The 20076-nt window shown below is 37.1% G+C and overlaps 1 non-coding gene across 4 annotated transcripts in view; it reads right to left on the reverse strand.

The window, feature by feature from the left end:
• The window catches only part of LOC109452969 (uncharacterized), a 36097-nt gene that overhangs the window by 15262 nt on the left and 759 nt on the right, over nucleotides 1–20076 (reverse strand). Inside the window, exons 1-4 of one of the 4 annotated variants that reach the window (XR_012493943.1) lie at nucleotides 6462–6666; nucleotides 6287–6322; nucleotides 5902–5967; nucleotides 4895–5146 (exon numbers count right to left, since the gene is read on the reverse strand). This is a non-coding gene — a transcript (uncharacterized LOC109452969). Of the gene's footprint in view, nucleotides 1–4894; nucleotides 5147–5901; nucleotides 5968–6286; nucleotides 6323–6417; nucleotides 6667–20076 lie in introns of those variants that run through there. The other 3 variants (XR_012493944.1, XR_012493942.1, XR_012493945.1) reach the window with 3 other exon arrangements.

A 20076-nucleotide genomic window follows, 5' to 3' on the forward strand; every position in this document is an offset into this window, starting at 1 on the left:
AAATAGGAATCAAGGAGATTGTGTGGGATGTTTATTATCAAAGTAAAGATAACCTGTATTGAGAGCGTCAATTAGTGTAGTAGGGTTAAAAAGGAAAAGGAGGAATCAATGGAAAGACGTTACCATTAAACTTTAACCAACTGAGTTAACTTTATTACTAATAACAGAACTAGTAGCTGCTGCCCTCAGTCAAGAGATGTTAGACCTTAAAGTTCTTACTTAGTCCTCAGTTCTACTAAATTGAATTTGATGGAAACTAGATGAAAATGTAGTAAATACAAAAAAGTTCTCTCTCCCTGTTTGAACTATAAACGATTATAGTACTGCTTCCCACTTTCTTCTCTCTTGAGTAAATACTTCTGAAAATTTCAGGTAACTCAAGCTTCTAAAAGACTGAAGATCTGGCAAAGCGCACCAGTCAGTTTTACTCTCATCATTGCCTCCCACCCTCAGTTGGTCTTCAATGTGTTAAGATGAAAAGAAAATAGAAATTTATGCAAAGTAGGCCGGGGAAGGCAAATTATCCCAAGTTAAACTGCAGTCCCATTTTTTTTTTTTTTCCAAAGGAAATGGTTGTTGATACTCTGAGGAGTTAAATTATAATAACACATGCCAGGAAGATGATGTCAGCGAAAGGCGTGGTTAGGCCCTTTACAAGTCTGAAATTCCTTTAGTTCCAAACATTTCCTCTTTCAATCTCACCTATATTCAAATCTCTCCACTAAGGGAACTCTGAAACATTGGAGAAACTGTTGAGACTTTAGAACACTGATGTTTTTACTTCAGTTTTTTTTAATGAATCAAGAATAATTGAAGGCTACTAAAATATTTTTTAAATGTACATTATTTTGCAGAATTTCTCTTTGAAATCCACATTTTCCCCGTTCTGTGACTATTTTAATTTCAAAAAAAGGACTGGATATTCAACCCTCCATCCTGAGAAAGAATCTGCTTGTATTAGGCATTATACATTTGCTGATCGATTCCTATATTTACCACAGCCAAAAAAGAATATGAAAACTATGCTTGTCATGGGCTCCTCAGGAAACGACTTCCCTGATAAGTGAAGTATACAAATATGTTTCAAAATAAAACAATCCTACTTTTTAAAATCAAGTAAATAAAATTAATACACTTTGAAATAAGCAAGTAACAACAGTGGTATACAAATAGCTTTTCAAACTGAGCTCACTGGCAATTATTTTTATTCCACAAACTAGAACTAATAACTACAGTAAGTTATGACATAAAAATTCTTAAAGTAGCAGATCTTTACAGATCTATTATTTCTAGATTTCTATATAGCGTAATGATGGACAACAAAAGCAGATTTAAACATTTTTTAACTTTATTGAGGTAACATTGGTTAATAACATATAAATTTCAGGTGTACATTATCATTCAATATCTGTATATTCTATTGTGTGCTCACCACCAAAAGTCTAGTTTCTTTTTGTTACCATATATTTAACCCCTTTACCCAGTCTGCCCTCCCCATACACCCCTGCCCCTCTGGTATCCACCATTCTGTGGTCTGTGTCTTAGAATTTTTGGGTTTTGTTGTTGTTGTTCATTTGTTACTTTTTTGTTGCATATTCCACATATGAGTGAACTCATACAGTTATGGTCCTTTTTCGTCTAACTTATTCCACTTAGCATAATACTCTCAAGAGCCATCCAAGTTGTTTCAAATAACAATCTTTCATCTTTTTTATGGCTGAACAGTATCCCATTGTGTACATATACCACATCTTGTTTATCCATTCATCCATCAGTGGACACTTAGGTTGTTTCCACATCTTGGTTATTGTAAATAGTGCTGCAATGAACATAGGGGTACACAAATCTTTTCCAATTAGTATTTTCATGTTCTTCAGATCAGATAAATACCCAGAAGAGGAACTGTTAGATAACCTGTTAGTTCTATTCTTAATTTTTTAAGAAAACTCCATACTGTTTTCTACTGTGGCTGCACCAATTTATAATCCGACCAACACTGTACAACGGTTCTCTCTTCTCCACATCCTCACCAACACATAATTGTTTTTTTCTCTTTTTGATAATAGCCACTCTAACAGGTGTGAGATAATATCTCATTGTGGTTTTGATTTGCATTTCCCTAATAATTAGTGGTGTTGAACATCTTTTCATATGCCTTTTGGCCATTGGTATGTCTTCCTTGGAAAAATACATATTTGGATCCTCTGCCTGTTTTTTAATCAGATAGTTTTGTTGTTGTTGTTGTTCAGTTGTATGAGTTCTTTATATATTTTGGATATTAACCTCTTATTGGAAGTATCATTTGCAAATGCCTTCTCCCATTAGGTTGGTTGCCCTTTTGTTTTGTTGATGGTTTCCTCTACTGTGGAGAATCTTTTTAGTTTGATGTGGTACTGTTTGTTTATTGCTTTTGGTGTCAAACTCACAAAAAACATCACTGTGACCAATGTCCAGAAGCTTAGTGCTTATGTTTTCTTCCATGTATTTTACTGTTTCTGGTCTTACATCCAAGTCTTTGGTCCATTTTGAGTCAATTTGTGGTATAAGACAGTGATCTAGTTTTATTTTTTTGCATGTGGCTGTCCAGTTTTCCCAACACCATTCATTGAAGAGACTTTCTTTTCTCCATCGTGTATTCTTGGCTCCTTTATCGTAAATTAGTTGCCCATATATGCATGGGTTTATTTCTGGGCTCTCAATTCTATTTCATTGGTCTGCGTTTGTGTTTTCTTTAAAGCAGATATTTATAATTTGTACTTTTTCAGAAGTTTAGAGTTTGACTGTTCTTTATTTTATTTTAGTTTTTAAAATGTATTAGACAGGTTCAAGAACTTTATTACATAGGCTTGTTCTATTTGAGAAACTAAGTTCTTGATAGAAACGGCAAATAAGCCAATGTCAAAATTAAAATTTTACCTTGTCATAGAAAAAAGTCTGGTAGGCTACATACACCAAACTGCTAAAAGTTCTTTTCCTGAGGGATGAGATATGGGTAAGGAAAGACTTGACTTTTAATTTTATATACCTCCTTATGCTTATTTTTTTAATGGGCATGTCTTACATTTACTACTAAAAACTAATAAAAGTTATTTTTTAAACTTAACTTTGAGTGTAAAAACACACAAATTACATAAGCAAACCGATCCAAAATACTCTCCCCACAAAGAGAAATGAACACATTAAGCTCTATATATCAACACAAAAACAAACAGCCATGTGTAATGCTTTAGTTTAAATACATACAATATGCACAAACCTATATATACACACAAGGAGTCATATATATATAGCCACAAAGTGATGTCATCATAACATTGACCCATAAGAACCCAAAGAATTCTTGACAAATACATTAGTAAATATGTATCTAACCCTCCCACGATGTTTGCTGAATTTTCTCAAACCTTACAAGGTATCAGGAAGAGATATAAGATATGAATCCAAATTCATAATCATACCTCTTGTCCCCTATACTATCCTAGATTTAGACGATAGTTAAATGTTTTTTATCCTACAAGTGCGAAAGAGGGTAGAGAGCTAAGGAAAGAGAAGATTTTAGATAGCATTATATACACAAAACCCCTAATAGGAAAAAAACTAATTTCTATAATTAATTTTACTTTATTTTAATGGGTCTGGGTAACCTGAAAGACTTGGCAGGAAAAAACTAGGAAGGACACTTTCATACAGTACTATACAAGATTTGAAAAGAATAAAGACAGATGAAATATCCCTCTATCAAAATCATATATTCATATATGTGTGTGTATATTATATATGTTATGGATAACCAACAAATACATATGGACCATATTTCTTAAGGATATAAACAGAATGAATACCATATAAACTAATACCGCTAAACTAACACTAAGTGTTTTGGGGTCTAAATGTTTACCTACTGCCTTGATCAGATACTTTGTTTAAATCTACCTGTAAGTCTCTTTAGGTATATGAGAAACAACAGGAATCCTGCCAACCCTCCAACATGCCTTCAGATGATCAAAAGATCCCTGAATATCTATGGTACCTTTTTCTTCAAAGAACAGCTACAGCACCAAGAGAGGGTAAAGGGTATTTCTGTTCCAGCGTGAAGTTCCTCCTAATCAGTACTGTGTGCCCTGAAATTCCAAGAAACTGCCAAGGCTATTCCCTGGCAAATGTGGGCATGATTGTCCACCTCTCCCCCAAACTGCTCATGTGCCCAAGCGTAGCACAACTCTGGCAGCCTCAGGTTTACCCTAAAGACTCCAAAGATCCCTGCTGACCCTGACTATCTGCAGATTTCCAAGCACCAGCTCAGCAGCAAAACCCAAGGAATCACAGAGCTTTCTGCCTTAATCCCAAGGTGTGTCTTCTCTTAAAACGCCTTCCCTTCGGGCTGGGTGTGGTAGGGTCTCTGTCTAATCTAGAAGAGTACACCCAGTTCTGGATGAAACTGTTGTGATTTCACTGACTGTATTTCTGCTACCTGATAATGCTGGTGGAATGGGTGCGAAAGAAAATGGGGTGGGGGAGCATGGAAACAGTTAATCAAAAAGATGAGGGGGTGGGCTGGGGGCCAGAGTCTGAGATGACATATTATCCCTGTGGAGACAGGCTATATCAGCAGGAGGTCAAACTAACTTCTTTTCACAAAGATACACACTTGCAAGCTTGATTTGTTTTTAATTCCCCTGCTTTCTCAGGCCTCACATACAAAGACTGTAAATTCCTGGAACTTCAGAACCAGGTGAGAAAAGATGCCGAAAGTGGTTGAAAAGGGAGAGGAGCTGGAGAGGTGCTAAGATGAGAGAGGAACCCCTTTCCTGTCTTAAGAGAATGTTAAAGCCAAGGGCACTCCGGATCCCCAGAAAAGGAAGTAGCTGAATTCCAAAAAAGCACTTTTCCCTACCTTCTTGTTGTTCTTGTTATAGCCAAAAGTCGAAATCCCAGGTCTGGAAGCCACTGATAGCAGCATTTTCTCTTTAATGATTGGGAGCTGAGAGAAAGAAGAGGGAGAGGGACAGGGAGGGGGGAGAGAAAAGGAGAGAGAGGGGGAGGGAGAAAGGGAGAGGAAAAGAGAGAGGGAGAAAGAGAGGGAGGCAGAGGGAGGGAGGAAGAGGGAAGGAGAAGGGAGGGGGAGGAGAAAGGGGGAGAAAAGGAGCTAGAGGGAGAGAGATGGGGGGGTAAAGAATGAGCTAGGGCTGCTTGTTGACGTCACTGAGAGAAGTTAACCCAGAGTCTGAATGAGGCACTTCCACTGGGTCCTAATGCCCAAGATATTATTTTTTAAAAGTTTTTACGGCTTAGTAGTTAAAGTAAAAAGAAAAGTTCTTATGTCTGTCCTTTTCAACTCTATCCCCTTCCTCTGTGAAAAAGTTCTGATCCTCAAGAAAAGACAATAAGGATTTATTTCCCTTAAATGTCAACTAGAAGATTTCAAGTTTGATTTTACAGGGGCCACTGGGACACTGCCTTGGAGAACATGTGAAGAAAACCATGTTGAGAGAGAATATGTAAGGTGAGCTCAGGACTTTCCCCACTTCGTATTTACAGTGATCTTAATATATGAAGAAAGAACACTGACGAGCTCACCAAAGAACAGAGATAAAACAGAGAATGGGAAATAACTAGTTTCAGCTTGGACAGTTCTATTCCCCTTGAGTCACACAGATGGGGTGATGTTTCTCACTCCTATTTGGAGTCCCCCAGGTATGACTTCATACGTAGGAAGGAATTATCAGACTGAACTATGTCATAAAACTCGATGCCTCGTAGTTTCTACTCCCCCACCCCCAATTTTTTTTAGTCAAAATTGCCTACTGGTTTCTTCAATTATAAGCTATCTTATTTGACTGTTGATCCCACTATTTCCTGGTCTTCAAGTTCCATGAATCGGAAACAATTAGAGTTACTCACCAAACCTGGAATTTATGCCCAAAGTGAAGTTCAGAGTTGAGATATTTGCTTCAGGTTGTCTCTGAGCTGTAGAAAAAAATAACTATTTTAATATATTTTTTTAAACCTTTATTTATTTAAGTGTGTTTTTCCAGGACCCATCAGCTTCAAGTCAAGTAGTTGTTTCAATCTAGTTGTGGAGGGCGCAGCTCACAGTGGCCCATGTGGGGATTGAACCCGCAACCTTGTTGTTAAGAGCACCACATTTTAACCAACTGAGCCAACCAGCCACCCCCAAAATAACTATTTTAACAAGCATATGTTTCACAAAGAAGAAAATTACCAAGCTCTTAGAAAAAAGAACATAAACTTAGAGTCAAGAACCTAACACAGTTATAACACTCACCTCTAACAGTATCAAAGGAATGTCTTGTAGAAGTAGCTTTAACAAGAAAACAAACCCGGTAAAAAAAAAAAAAGAAAGAAAATAAACCTGTAGGAAACTAAAATTTAAGAATGATACCCAGTAACTCCTACCGATCCAAGTGGAAAAGGGATGTAGAATGAAAGCCTTCAAATACCTTCTTAAGGCCACTTTGCTGCCATCATGGATATTCTCTTCAGACATAAATTAACCCTGTCAGCTTTGCCACAACAAACAGTAAGCCCAATCCCCTCTTAAATTAAGTCCCAGGCTGTAGTCTAGTTTTTCTCTCCCTTTTTTGCTATGATAATAGGACAGACAGTACCAACATTCTGCAGAGTAAATACATACATACCACACCCCCAATCTCTAACTTTCATTTCCAATAGGACAGGAAGTGCCTGCTCAGCTCAAGGGACACAGGAAGGGTGGGAACAGCCTCAATGTGGGAATTGCAACAGAGTTTGGAAGCACAGCAGCCAACAGTAAATAAATTAATAAAGGCATCTCTCAGTGATACCATATATATATATTTTTTTTTTTTTTTCAAGATTTTTTTTTTTTAATTGGGGAAGGGGAACAGGACTTTATTGGGGAACAGTGTGTACTTCCAGGCCTTTTTTCCAAGTCAAGTTGTCCTTTCAGTCTTAGTTGTGGAGGGTGCCGTTCAGCTTCAAGTTGTCCTTTCAGTCTTAGTTGTGGAGGGTGCAGTGCCGCTCAGCTCCAGGTCCAGTTGCCGTTTTCTAGTTGCAGGGGGCACAGCCCACCATCCCTTGCGGGAGTTGAACTGGCAACCTTGTGGTTGAGAGCCCACTGGCCCATGTGGGAATCGAACCGGCAGCCTTCGGAGTTAGGCGCATGGAGCTCTAACCGCCTGAGCCACCTGGCCAGCCCCCCATATATATATATTTTTTTTTTTTTTTTTTTTTTTTTTTTTAAAGATTTTATTGGGGAACAGTGTGTTCTTCAGGACTTTTTTCCAAGTCAAGTTGTCCTTTCAATCTTAGTTGTGGAGGGTGCCGTTCAGCTTCAAGTTGTTGTCCTTTCAGTCTTAGTTGTGGAGGGTGCAGCTCAGCTCAAGGTGCCGTGTTCAATCTTAGTTGCAGGGGGCAGAGCCCACCATCCCTTGCGGGACTCGAGGAATTGAACTGGCAACCTTGTGGTTGAGAGCCCACTGGCCCATGTGGGAATCGAACCGGCAGCCTTCGGAGTTAGGAGCATGGAGCTCTAACCGCCTGAGCCACCGGGCCGGCCCCCCATATATATTTTTTAACTTTTATTTATTTTAAGTGTATTTTTCCAGGACCCATCAGCTCCAAGTCAAGTAGTTGTTTCAATCTAGTTGTGGAGGGCGCAGCTCACAGTGGCCCGTGTGGGGGTCGAAATGGCAACCTTGTTAAGAGCACCGCCCTCTAACCAACTGAGCTAACCATCTGCCCCCTATATTTTTTTAAAGTCCCCCTTCTGCCCTCAGACATTCTCATTCATTTTATACCATGTTATCCTTGCCATTTAGGCCTTTAGTTGATGTGGTACAAAAACTTTAATCTTTAAGGCCTGATTTATAATAGGATTTATAATGGTAGTCAATCTAATTTAATTTTTTAAAAATTCTAATATTCTCAATGTGTTGTGTTCTCCTACTGCTTTCCTTAATGCTCATTTACATCTTAGAATTTAAGATAGTTAAAGCCGTGAGTTATAGAGAGAAGTAGACATGAATGCAAATCTTATTGTCACTGTGAGTCACAATTTATGTGACTATAGGCCAAGTTACCTAACATCTCTGATTCACTCATTGGCGAAATGGAGATAATACCTACTGTATTAGCCTTTGGAATCAAATCTAAATCTTGTTCAGTCCTGTCACTCACAAGCTGAATGTCACTGGGAGAATTACCTCACGTATCCAAACCTTTTCTCATCTGTAAAACAGAGTAAAGAAATAGTATCAACTTCCTGAAATTGTAGTGAAATGGAATAAGGCGATGTATACAAAGCCCTTAGGAAGGTGCCTGGCACTTAGTAAACACTCAGTAGCTGTTAGCTCTGTTACGGTTAATTACTCTACTGTCTCCCAGTGTGTATCCCTCTGGGTATTCTATAACCCACATTTCATGATCTAAGGTGAACATTTCCAAAAACTAGTATCTTAGTTACATTCAAAAGATTATACTAAGACTAGGCAGGCTAAACTTTATAACTGGAAATACTGAATAAGAAGTTTCCAAAATCACCCAATCCAATTTCTTCTCTTTCTTTACCTTCCAAACAATCTGATTATATGGAAATTATTTTCGTAACTTTCAGTCTCCTGGAAATTGGTGGCCCATCTATTATTTCTAGAAAAAAGGCAAACAAAATAATACAGAACCAAAGCACACTAGGTATAAGACACCCCAGCTCCCATTTCTCTAGGGTTCTACTACTTTAAGAAATAGAAATAGATATAGGGGGGAAAAATGTAGGATTTTCACGCATCCTAAGATTTACCGCCATTCCTATACTCTAAAAGTAGACTGTATCAGATAAAAGGGAGATAAAGGATCTCATGAAATAAATTCTGTTCTACATGAACTAATATAAAAACCTAGGGTTTTGTGGGGCCATAGAAGTAAAATGATCCAGATTTGTGAAATGATGCCAAAAGTTAACTGTGTCAAAGAGTGCCAAGACCGGAAACTACATCCTTTATTCTTGTAAGTATATTTTTATAGGAGGTTATGGAATTTTGTGGAAGTGACAGAGAAGGTAATGGAGTTCTGTGGTTAAATTCAGGAAGTATATGAGAGGAAGGAGAATCTTCTTTCTTCCAGTGTGTTCACTTTGCTGGCTCTATCTGCTTTGCCCAAAATAGTTGACCACATTTTTCTAGATTTAGTCAATGCCTCTCAAATTCTTAGTTCTCATGGGACCAGCAGCCAAGAGTTGCCTGGAGGTGAAAAAGTAAAATAGGAGTTATTGGATTTCTTGGAAAGAGATATTTGTACCTCTAATTCAATATAAACTGGTTTGTGATTTCTCCAGAAAAACAACACTTTTAAATAAGTGTTATTGTTGGCTAGATCAACCCTAATCTGTACATTGAAAGATGTCTGCATGCTACTATTGGCCCCTCCACATCAGGGTGCAGAACTCAAAAGAATGTATGACCTGCAGACGCGCTAGACCCTAGATAGACATTCAACTAGAGCCAGAGTGATGTGGTACATATTGTGTCTGGAAGCAGGGAGGCAGGGCCAGTTTGCTAGAGTGAAGCTCTGAATATGGTTCAGAGACTTGAACAAGGTACATTAGGGCCTAGTAGGGACATTTTTTTTCAGCTGTTAATATTCTCTGTGGATTATCTTTCCTCCCATTGATTAATTTGTGTGCCCAAAAGACTAAGTAATGGAAATAGACCAAAAAGTTTAATTTATTTCATGGTAAAGAGATGAGGTAATGCCTTAGGAAGAGGAGGGGGAAAAAAGAGTATTATTTAACACATCAGCTTCCCTAGGCAAGAAAATTTAAGGAGATGTATCAAACAACAAAAGCTTAGCCCTGCCCCCTTCTGATATAGGATGGAATGACAAAATTGGTCTAAAACTAGAAATCGGGAAAGTTTGGCCTCTCAACTCCTTGACTTAACTCACTGGAAAACAGGGCAAAGACAGACATCTCTAAGGAATTATTTATCTCACACCCTAAATATCAGTGCTAATAATATGCTCTCCTCGCCTATAGCAACAGATACTTTGGTCAAAAACTACAGGGAATATCCTAACAAAATCTTCAAGTAGACTTGTCCTTTGCCAGACACTAAAGAAATACAGGAATCAAATTACATAGAATCACTGGGTCAGAAAATTAGCATAATGTAGAAAGAAAGGACTAGATTCTGTGCATACCCAGAATGGAAGATATTATTCATAAAAACACTGAAAATAGTGTTGCCAGTGATAGAATAGCACATTAGGACATCTATGAGCTTTTTCCTTTGTCTTTATAATATATACTATTTTTCTTTTATTGCTTATTTTTGTATCATTAGGAAGTCAGAGAGTTTGAATTTACTTGTGTCTCTCATCTATGTGCTAGATAAAACTATGTTGCTATTATCACATTAAAAAGACACCACCTTAAAAGGTCCATTATAAATTTGTATTCCCATAGCATTCTGTACAAAATTTTTATAGGCTTTTAACTCTACCCAGATTATGAGTTCCTAGGAAGCAAACACCAACTTTCTTAATCTTTTTATCTTTAACACCTACACATAATTTATGTTCAAGAATGTTAGCTAAAAGAACACAATTTTCACTTCCTTTTAAAAAAGTGTCTCCAATGGGAAAGTGAATTCCCAATGAATAATAAGAGAGCACTGCCACCTCCTGGGTAATATAGGTTGTGCATCCTTTAGCAAATAATAGGAAAACAAAGCATAGAATTTGTACGTAGGTAGATCAGAAGTTTGAAATTCAAATGCAGCTCTACTATTTGCTGTGTTAAACTGCAAAATCTCAATCTTCTAAAACATCAGTTTCCCCTTCTACAAAATGGGCAACAGTATTTGTCCTATGTCTTAGGGATCTTCATGTATGGAAGAGGAAGAAACCTTCCTCTACCCTCCTAGGTTTTTATCGGCTGGCTTAATAATTAAATCGACATAAGATAGATTAATAAGAGAAAATAACCAAATTGAATATATACATATGCATGGGAACCCCACATACAGGAGAGAGTCAGAGACCCCACATATATGAGAGGCTAGAAGACAGAAAGGGAAAATGAAGTATATTTGACATTCTTAGCTAAGGATCACCCTGGGTCTTCAGAGGCGGGGAGGGTCATTGCAGAGCCATAAGAAGAGCAGATGTTCAGTAATTAGAAGTCTGCCCTGCCCTATAAATAGGTCATAAAAGTTATTTCTGGTGATAACTCTTATTATGGGTAAGACCTCTAGTTTATATTCTTTAAAGGAGAGGTAAAAGTTTCTCATGAGCCTTCAGGGTCTTGATTGCCTTCAACTCAAAATAATTCACATGCCAAAGTGGCATGTTTTGGGGAAGATGCTGTGAATCTCTACACATGACAGTCAGATCAGATAATGACTGTTAAAGGTACTTTGTCGATTATAAAACATTTTACAAATATGAGATGTTATCCCTCTTGTTCCTTACTACAAACAGCCTGCAGCCTGAGGGTCAGAGCCAACTCATTCAATTCTACATGGCTAATGGCAGATTTTTTTCTTTACATGTTAATGTAGGCTCACTATCACCCACTTATTAAAATGTGTTGTTGAACATAAAAATATGCTAAACTAAATCTACACAGAGACACCATTTCTCAAGTACTAGACTGGCAAAAATTCAAAAGCTTGACAACGAACTGTTGGAGAGACTGTGTTAAAAAGGTATTTTTATATATTGTTTGTGGAAATGCAAAATAGCAGAACTCCTTTCACTCTATCTAGCAAAATTTCATATGCTTTTACCCTTCAACCTAATAGTTCTACTTATAGGAATACATTCCAAAGATACAATGGCAAAAATAAGAAAAGACAATATGTACAAGGCATATTCATACCAGTAAGCAAGGAAGCTATCAAAAACTACGAGGTTGTTTTAGCAAACACACCTCAAATTCATGATCTTAAAATGAGATTTGAATTTTTATTGAGTACCTTAAAAAAGGTAATATCAAAATCATAAAATTAAGATTGATATGCGTTGTGAGTCATATCTAAACCTCGGTATAAATATAAATTTTATTTCCTGTTTTAATTTCAGAGGAACTACTGTTTGGGAACACTATTAAATAAATGTTTTCTAAATTACTGTTTCTCATTTTCAGTCATACCCTAATGATTCCAGCAAACTAATGTCCTGTCTTCCAAGATATGCACCAAACACATTAAAAGTCCTACAGGGTCCTAGATAGCTTTCATTTAATTACTCATTAAAGAAACATTTATTTTCCTATTGTAACAAGTATGAAGTTTTTTGATTGTTTATAAAAGAATCTGTCAACCATCAGAAAAAAACAACAACCCACAAAACTACTGGGATTGTGTCAAAAGGATTCAAGAGTCAACTTGAGGGGACTCCCAGTCAAGTCCAAAGACGGGACAATTTGAGCATCAAAAATAATAACAAATGCAAAGAATAAACACATCATAGTTATTAAAGTTCATAAATTCATAATAAATTTTTAAAACTCTAACTGATCACCTTTAGAATAATTATGGAACCGATTTACTATTTTTTTTTTTAATTTTATTAAATTTATTGGGGTGACAATTGTTAGTAAAATTACATAGATTTCAGGTGTACAATTCTGTATTACATCATCTATAAATCCGATTTACTATTCTTAACATTAGCAAATAAAAAGAAACAAATCAAATACACAGCCTACCTTTTGTACATGAACTGCATCTCTGAATAACTAAGTAATTGATGATGCAAAGTCCTTCTTTATAAAAGAGTTCAAATAATAAAGAAATAAGCACCACTTTGCAATCCCTAGTGAAACAGTTGATTTAGGCAAGGATTATCAAAGGTCACTAAAACCATTAGGTTAAAAAACTGATTGGGGGGAGGCCGGTTAGCTCAGTTGGTTAGAGCATGATGCTTGTAACCCCAGGGTTGCTGCTGGTTCGATCGCCACATGGGCCAGTGTGAGCTGCGCCCTCCACAACTAGATTGAAACAGCTACTTGACTTGAAGTGGTGGATCCTGGAAAAACACACTTAAAATAAATTAAAAAAAAAAAAAACTGATTGGGTATCGTTTAAAAAAAACAACTATATACAAATATCCCTTGTGAATATAGTGTTAAAAACCTTAAGAAAATATTAGCAAACTGAATTCAAAAATATATATTAAAAAGTTTTATACACCACGACCAACTATGATTTATTCCACAAATGGAAGGCTGGTTAAACATTGAAAAGTCAAATTATGTAATATGGCATATTAATAGAAAAAAGGACAAAATCAACATGATCATCTCAGTAGATGCAGAACAAGCACTGGACAGAATCTAATACCTATTCATGATAAAATCTTTCAACTAACTAACAATGGAAGGGAACTTCCTCAATTTGATAAAGAATAGTTAGGAAAGCCCTACAGCTAACATCATACTTAATGCTGAAAGACTGAATGCATTCCCCCTAAAACCAGGACTAAATAAGGGTATCTGCTCTTACCATTTCTATTCAACCATGCTGGAGGTTGTAGATAATACACTAAGAAAAAGCAAACAAATCAACAACAACAAAACCAAATAGCTTAAAGGCATCCAGATCAGAAAGAAAGAAGTAAAACTGTCTTTATTCACAACCAATATTATTGTCTATGTAGAAAATCCTATAGAATCCACAATAAAACTACTAGAATTAATAAATGAGTCCAGTGAGGTCACAAGGATACAAGATCAATATACAAAAATCGACTGTATTCCCACACAGCAGCCATAGACAAACTGAAATGAAATTAAGAAAACAATTCCATATAGTAATACCAAAAGGAATTAAATATTTAGGAATAAATTTAACAAAACAAATGTTAAGGTTTGTACACTGAAAATCATAAAACATTGCTTAGAGAAATTAAAGAAGTAATTGTTAATATGGTAATTTCCCAAAAATACATAGTTTCAATGTAATTCCTACCAAATCCTAACAGGTTTCTTTGTAGAAGCTGACAAGTTGACGGAAATGCAAAAGACCTAGGAATATGAAAACAATTTTGAAAAAGAACAAATTTAAAAGATTTACACAAATTGGTTTCAAAATTTACTATAAAGCTAAATTAATCAAAAGAGTGTGGTATTGGTGTAAAGTTAGGAATGTAAATCAATGGAACAGAATTGAGAGACCGGAAAGAAACTCATATTTATGATCAGTTTTCAACAAAGGTGGCAACACAATTCAACGAGGAAAGGATTTATCCACAAATAGTACTAAGATGATAGGATAGCCACATGCAAAAATAAATACTTAGACCTTTACCTCATACCATACACAAAAATTATTTCAAAATGGATCAGAGAACGAAATGTAAAAGCTAAAACTATAGTATTCTAGAAGAAAACAGGAGGAAATCCTAATGATCGGCTAGCAGAGATCTTAGGCACACCAAATGCAAGAGCCATAAGAGAAATATATAGTAAACTAGATTTCATTAAAATTTAAAACTTTTGACTTTCAAAAGATACCATTAAGAAAATGAAAAACCAAGCCAATGGCTGGAATATTATAAATCACATAGCTGATAGAAGACTTGACTCTAGAATATATAAAGAAGTCTTATAACTCAATAATAAGACAATATCCCAATTTAAAATTGGGCAAGAGATTTGAATAGATACTTCACTAATGACATCCAAATGACTAATAAGCACATGAAAAGCTGCTCAGAATTGTTAGGCATTAGAGAAATGCAAATTAAAGTCACAATGAAATACTACTATACACCCATTAGACTGACTATAATAAAAAACACCGGTAATAATAAGTGCTGGTGAGGATGTAGAGAAACTAGGACCCTCATAACATTGCTGGAGGGAATGTAAAATGGTACAGTCACCTTGGAAAACAGTTTGGCAGTTTCTTAAAAAGTTAATCACATTTTTACCATATAGCTTTATACAAAGTTTTGATATCCTATAGGGAAGTCTAGCCCCTTCATTATCCTTAGTCAAAATTCTGTTGGCTTCTCTTGGCTGTTCTGTCTTCCACAAAAAATTTAGGATTCATGCAAATTCTATGCAAAATCCTGAGATTTTGAATGAAATTGTGTTAAATTTATAAATCACTTTGAGGAAAGCTTCCGTCTTTTTGAAACTGAGTGTTTCCCTCCATTTAGCATGGTGTCTGTTATTTATTGCTGCATAACAATATGACTACAAACTTAGTGGCATAAAGCAACATATGTTTATGATCTCACAGTTTCTATGGGTCAAATGTCTGGGCATGGCTTAGCCAGGTTGCAAAATGTTGGCCCGGGCTGAGTTCTCATCTGAGGCTCCAAATGGAAAGGAGCCACTTCCGTGACATGAGTTTGGGCAGTGCTCAGTTCCTTGCAGGATGTTGGACTGAGGGGCTCAGTTCTTGCTGGGGGTTGGCTGGGGGCTGCCTTCAGTTCCTTGCCATGTGGCCCTCTACTTAGGGTAGCTCACAGTATGGCAGCTTGTTTCTTGAAAGCCAAGAAGGGAGAGTCACCTTTGCCATATTCTATATGTCAGAAGCAAATCACAAGCCTAGTTCATAGGGAAGAGGAAGGGATTACACAAGGGCATGAATAGCACGAGCAGGGATCATGGAAGCTAGCCTGGAGACTGCAATATATTGTTTAACTTCCCATTTAATAATTTCTCCATAAAATTCTTATGTATCCCATATTATATTTATTCACATGTACTTCTCAGTTTTTAATGTTATAAATGTGGCTTTAAAAAATAGGCATAATTTGATCAAATATATGGTGATGGAAGGAGAACTGACTCTGGGTGGTGAACACACAATGGGATTATAGATGATGTAATACAGAATTGTACACCTGAAATCTATGTAATTTTACTAACAATTGTCACCCCAATAAATTTAAAAAATAAATTAAAAAAAAAGAAAAAGAATAGGCATAATTATTACTTCAGTTTAGGAACACTATTGAATTATGGTTACTGATCTTTTATCTAGCAATCTTGTTGAACTCTCTTATTAGTCCCAATAATTTACCTGTAGAGTCACTTAGATTTTCCTCATAAATATCATTTGTGAATAATGACAATTTTGCTTCTTGTAATCCTTATACCATTTATTTCTTTTTCTTGTCTTATTGGACAATAAAACCTCCAATAAAATATTTAAGGGCCTGCCTGGTGGCTCAGGCGGTTAGAGCTCCGTGCTCGTAACTCCGAAGGCTGCCGGTTCGATTCCCACATGGGCCAGTGGGCTCTCAACAACAAGGTTGCCGGTTCAATTCCTCGAGTCCCGCAAGGGATGGTGGGCTCTGCCCCCTGCAACTAAGATTGAACATGGCACCTTGAGCTGAGCTGTCACTGAGCTCCTGGATGGCTCAGTTGGTTGGAGCGCATCCTCTCAACCACAAGGTTGCCGGTTCGACTCCTGCAAGGGATTGTGGGCTATGCCCCCTGCAACTAGAAAACGGCAACTGGACCTGGAGCTGAGCTGCACCCTCCACAACTAAGACTGAAAGGACAACTTGACTTGGAAAAAAAGGCCTGGAAGTACACACTGTTCCCCAATAAAAGCCCTGTTCCCCTTCCCCAATTTAAAAAAAAAAAATTGGTGGTGGGAGCAGGTGGCCAGTTTGCTCAGTTGGTTGGAGTGTGATGTTGATAACACCAAGGTTGCCTGTTCCATCCCTGCATGGACAACTGTGAACCGTGCCCTCCTTAAAAACAAAACAAAACAAAAAACAACTTGGTGGTGAGAGGAATACAGAGAAGAGTCTAAATATATCAATTATATCCCAATTTTTTTTCTCTCTCTTTTTTAAAATTTATTGGGGTGACAATTGTTAGTAAAATTACATAGATTTCAGGTGTACAATTCTGTATTACATCATCTATAAATCCCATTGTGTGTTCACCACCCAAAGTCAGTTCTCCTTCCATCACCATATATTTCCAATTTTTTAAAAGTGTGTTCTTCCAGGACCCATCAGCTCCAAGGCAAGTAGTTGTTTCAATCTAGTTGTGGAGGACACAGCTCACAGTGGCCCATGTGGGGATCGAACCGGCAACCTTGTTGTTAACAGCACTGCACTCTAACCAACTGAGCGAACCGGCTGCCCCCCAATATTGATGGAAAATCTGAATTGCATAAAGCTGCTTAACTGACATCTATTGTAATATAATCACACACACACACACAGAGTCAAAATATAGTGATTGTTTCTTAAGATGGCAGAGACGAGCATATTTAAATGCTGAAGGATAGAGACATTAGAGAGAAAGAAGTTGAAAAATAGAGCAAAGTAAGTGGAGAGATTAACCTGAGAATGGAGGAAGGATTCCTCTTCAATAGTATCTGGAGGGATAGATATGAGTTATTAAGTGTAAGGAGATTGAGGGCTTCTTTGTGAAGCAGTAGGATGGTGAGTCTGAGTGAAGTAGAGTTTTGAAAGAAGGTTGACTATGAAGCTGCCTCTGGATGTAGTTGAATATTCTTATCACAGTGTTCAAAACTCTTCATAATGCAGACCCCACCTATATCCTCAGCTTCACTGGTCCCACACATTCTCACACCTAACCAAACTTTCATTCCAACCAAACTGATCTCGAGTCCCTCAAATGTTCCTTTTATACTATTTGTTTTTGCCCAGCCCTCTGTCTGGAACACCTTTCTATTAACCTCCCTGCGAACATCTCTTGTCCTTTAAGAGCTGGTTCCCATCACCCAACATTCCTTGAGGCATCCCCCCATTGTCTCAGCTGCCCTTCACCATGAGCTTAGTTAGGTGCCCCTACTTTATACTTCCTTCTGCGTATCTTTTCATCTTGGCATTTTTCATTAGGAATTTTAAACACTGGCTTTCTCATTTCTTCCAATAGTCAGAAACCATTTTTTTGGTTTTTAATTTCTGGATTCCCTAGCACTGGGCCTGGCACACTGTAGGCCAATTAATAATATTAATATTAGTTGAATGAGTGGAAGATGATTATGTCAGAGCTCCCAGTACTTACATTTTACCCAGTAAAATAGAAGATTATCTTTATAAATGGGAAAACTAAGGCAGGAAGCAGGGTGCACCAACAGTAACATTAGCAGAACAAAGATTAATGAAAAAAATAACTTACGTGAAATAGTCTTTCACTTGGACTAATTAACATCCTAGCTACAGTCTAAAGAGTTGAAACAATGAGAGTCTCTAAATCATGAGAAGTAAACATTCTCCAAACACAAATATCAAGTTTCCAATTTTGTACCCCAGAGAATTTGGCTCTTCTGATTTAAAGATTCAAACTAATTAAGAGCAATTCTCCCCCCTATACCACAAAACTCTGGCACAACCAAGGACTGACCTAAAAACCTATTAGATACATGAAAGAGTTTTGTTTCACTTACGAAAAGCCTCATTTCTAGCTGGTCATGTCACAGTTGGCTAGTACTAGATTTAACTAGATGGGTCCTTTTCAAATCAGAAGCAAAAAAAAGGACCTGACACTGCCAAGCTTTAACCATGTGGGATGAAAAATTTGTTCTTCTTGAATATCTTATACTTTATACAATGCTGTGGGTCTCCCAAGTAACCAGTTCATGCTCCATCCTCATGCAAAGGCAGCAATATTGTAGTAAAGGAAGCATCGGTCCAAAGGTCAAAGCGCAGCTAGGGGCTAGTTCTCTATGCAAACAAGCTCCCCTTTTACAGGTAGATTTTCTTCACTGCCAACCAGTTCCTATTATCCAAGAGAACTGGGGAGAAAGAGAGTGAGGAACTCATTACTGATTATAATTAAGGCTAATTCAAAAAAACAGGAGTAGGAATTAAAAGGAAGCAAATAACTGGGTAATGTTTAGAAATCCCCTAACATATGGCATCTTTCTCTTGACAGTTCAGAAAGCTATGAAACAAGGATAAGATTAGCCTGTTACATTTGGAAAAACTAATGCTGGTTTAAGTTTATACAAGGTATTAAAACTCAGAACTTTCTTAAAGAACTCATGGGGAAAACCCATGAGTTCTGGGCTGCTTGCGGCAGTCCAGAACAAGCAGGAGTCCCTGAATTAGAGAGAGTCCTACCCATAGGAGAACAGATAGGACAGCTAGGGAATGACTACAGAAGAGACAAACAAAGAAAAACGAAAGAAAGCTCACTCCATCTAGTTTCAAACTAAATAAACAGTCCAACCCTAACCAAGGCAAAGGAGAATTGCCTTTCCACAGAACACACCAGAGTATGACTTTGATATTATTTTCCCACGGTTATCCTTGATGCTCATTTTAACCTAAAAATGAAAAGCCAGCCTCTGGACAACTCAGTACTGTATCATAATGCTTCCATATAAAATGCTTCCTTTAGAGAGATGGTCATTTCTTGGGATAATTCAATTCAACACTTAATTTTGGGAAGAGTTGCATGATGGAGAAATCCTTCTGGTCAGAAACTTGGGTCTGATTCCTGGCCCTACTACTTATTAGCTGGATTATCTTATTCAAAGAAGTCCTAATTTTTGAGTCTTAGTTTTCTCTTTAAAATAGGACTAATAACTACTTTGTAGGTCTCTGGTAAGAGGGATAGACTACATAAAGTGGGATAGACTATATGTACGAGGGATAGACTATATAAAGCACAACGTAAGCACTAGATAATAACTATTATTTACATGAGTTCCTACAAAATATAGATGCTGTATTAGGCGATGTGAAGATACAGGTTAATGTTCTCCTAGTTGCAAATAAAATTCCTGAATATGCTGAGTTTTCAAAATTCTTTGTGCGTCACTTCTTTTCTGCCCATAAGGAACACAGGGCAAGCATTTAAAATAGCTAAAATTTTGGGAGTACTTATCAGTTTATAAAATGTTTAAGGGCTCAAAGTTAAAAAACACCCAAGTCCTAAACAGCCACCAAATAATTGGTAGAGATAAAAAGGAGAACTCAGGCATCCTAGCAACAACCAGGTTGACCTTTCTACAGCCTCATGACCTCACTAACTTCCCAGGGGGGCTGTTTCTCGTCGGCAAATTTTCTGGCCATTTGACACCTCATTCACCAATACCACGTGCCAGACTAGGCGTTCGTTTGGCCAAA

Source organism: Rhinolophus sinicus, linkage group LG02 (assembly GCF_036562045.2).
Source record: "Rhinolophus sinicus isolate RSC01 linkage group LG02, ASM3656204v1, whole genome shotgun sequence".
In the NCBI taxonomy this organism is placed as follows: domain Eukaryota; kingdom Metazoa; phylum Chordata; class Mammalia; order Chiroptera; family Rhinolophidae; genus Rhinolophus; species Rhinolophus sinicus.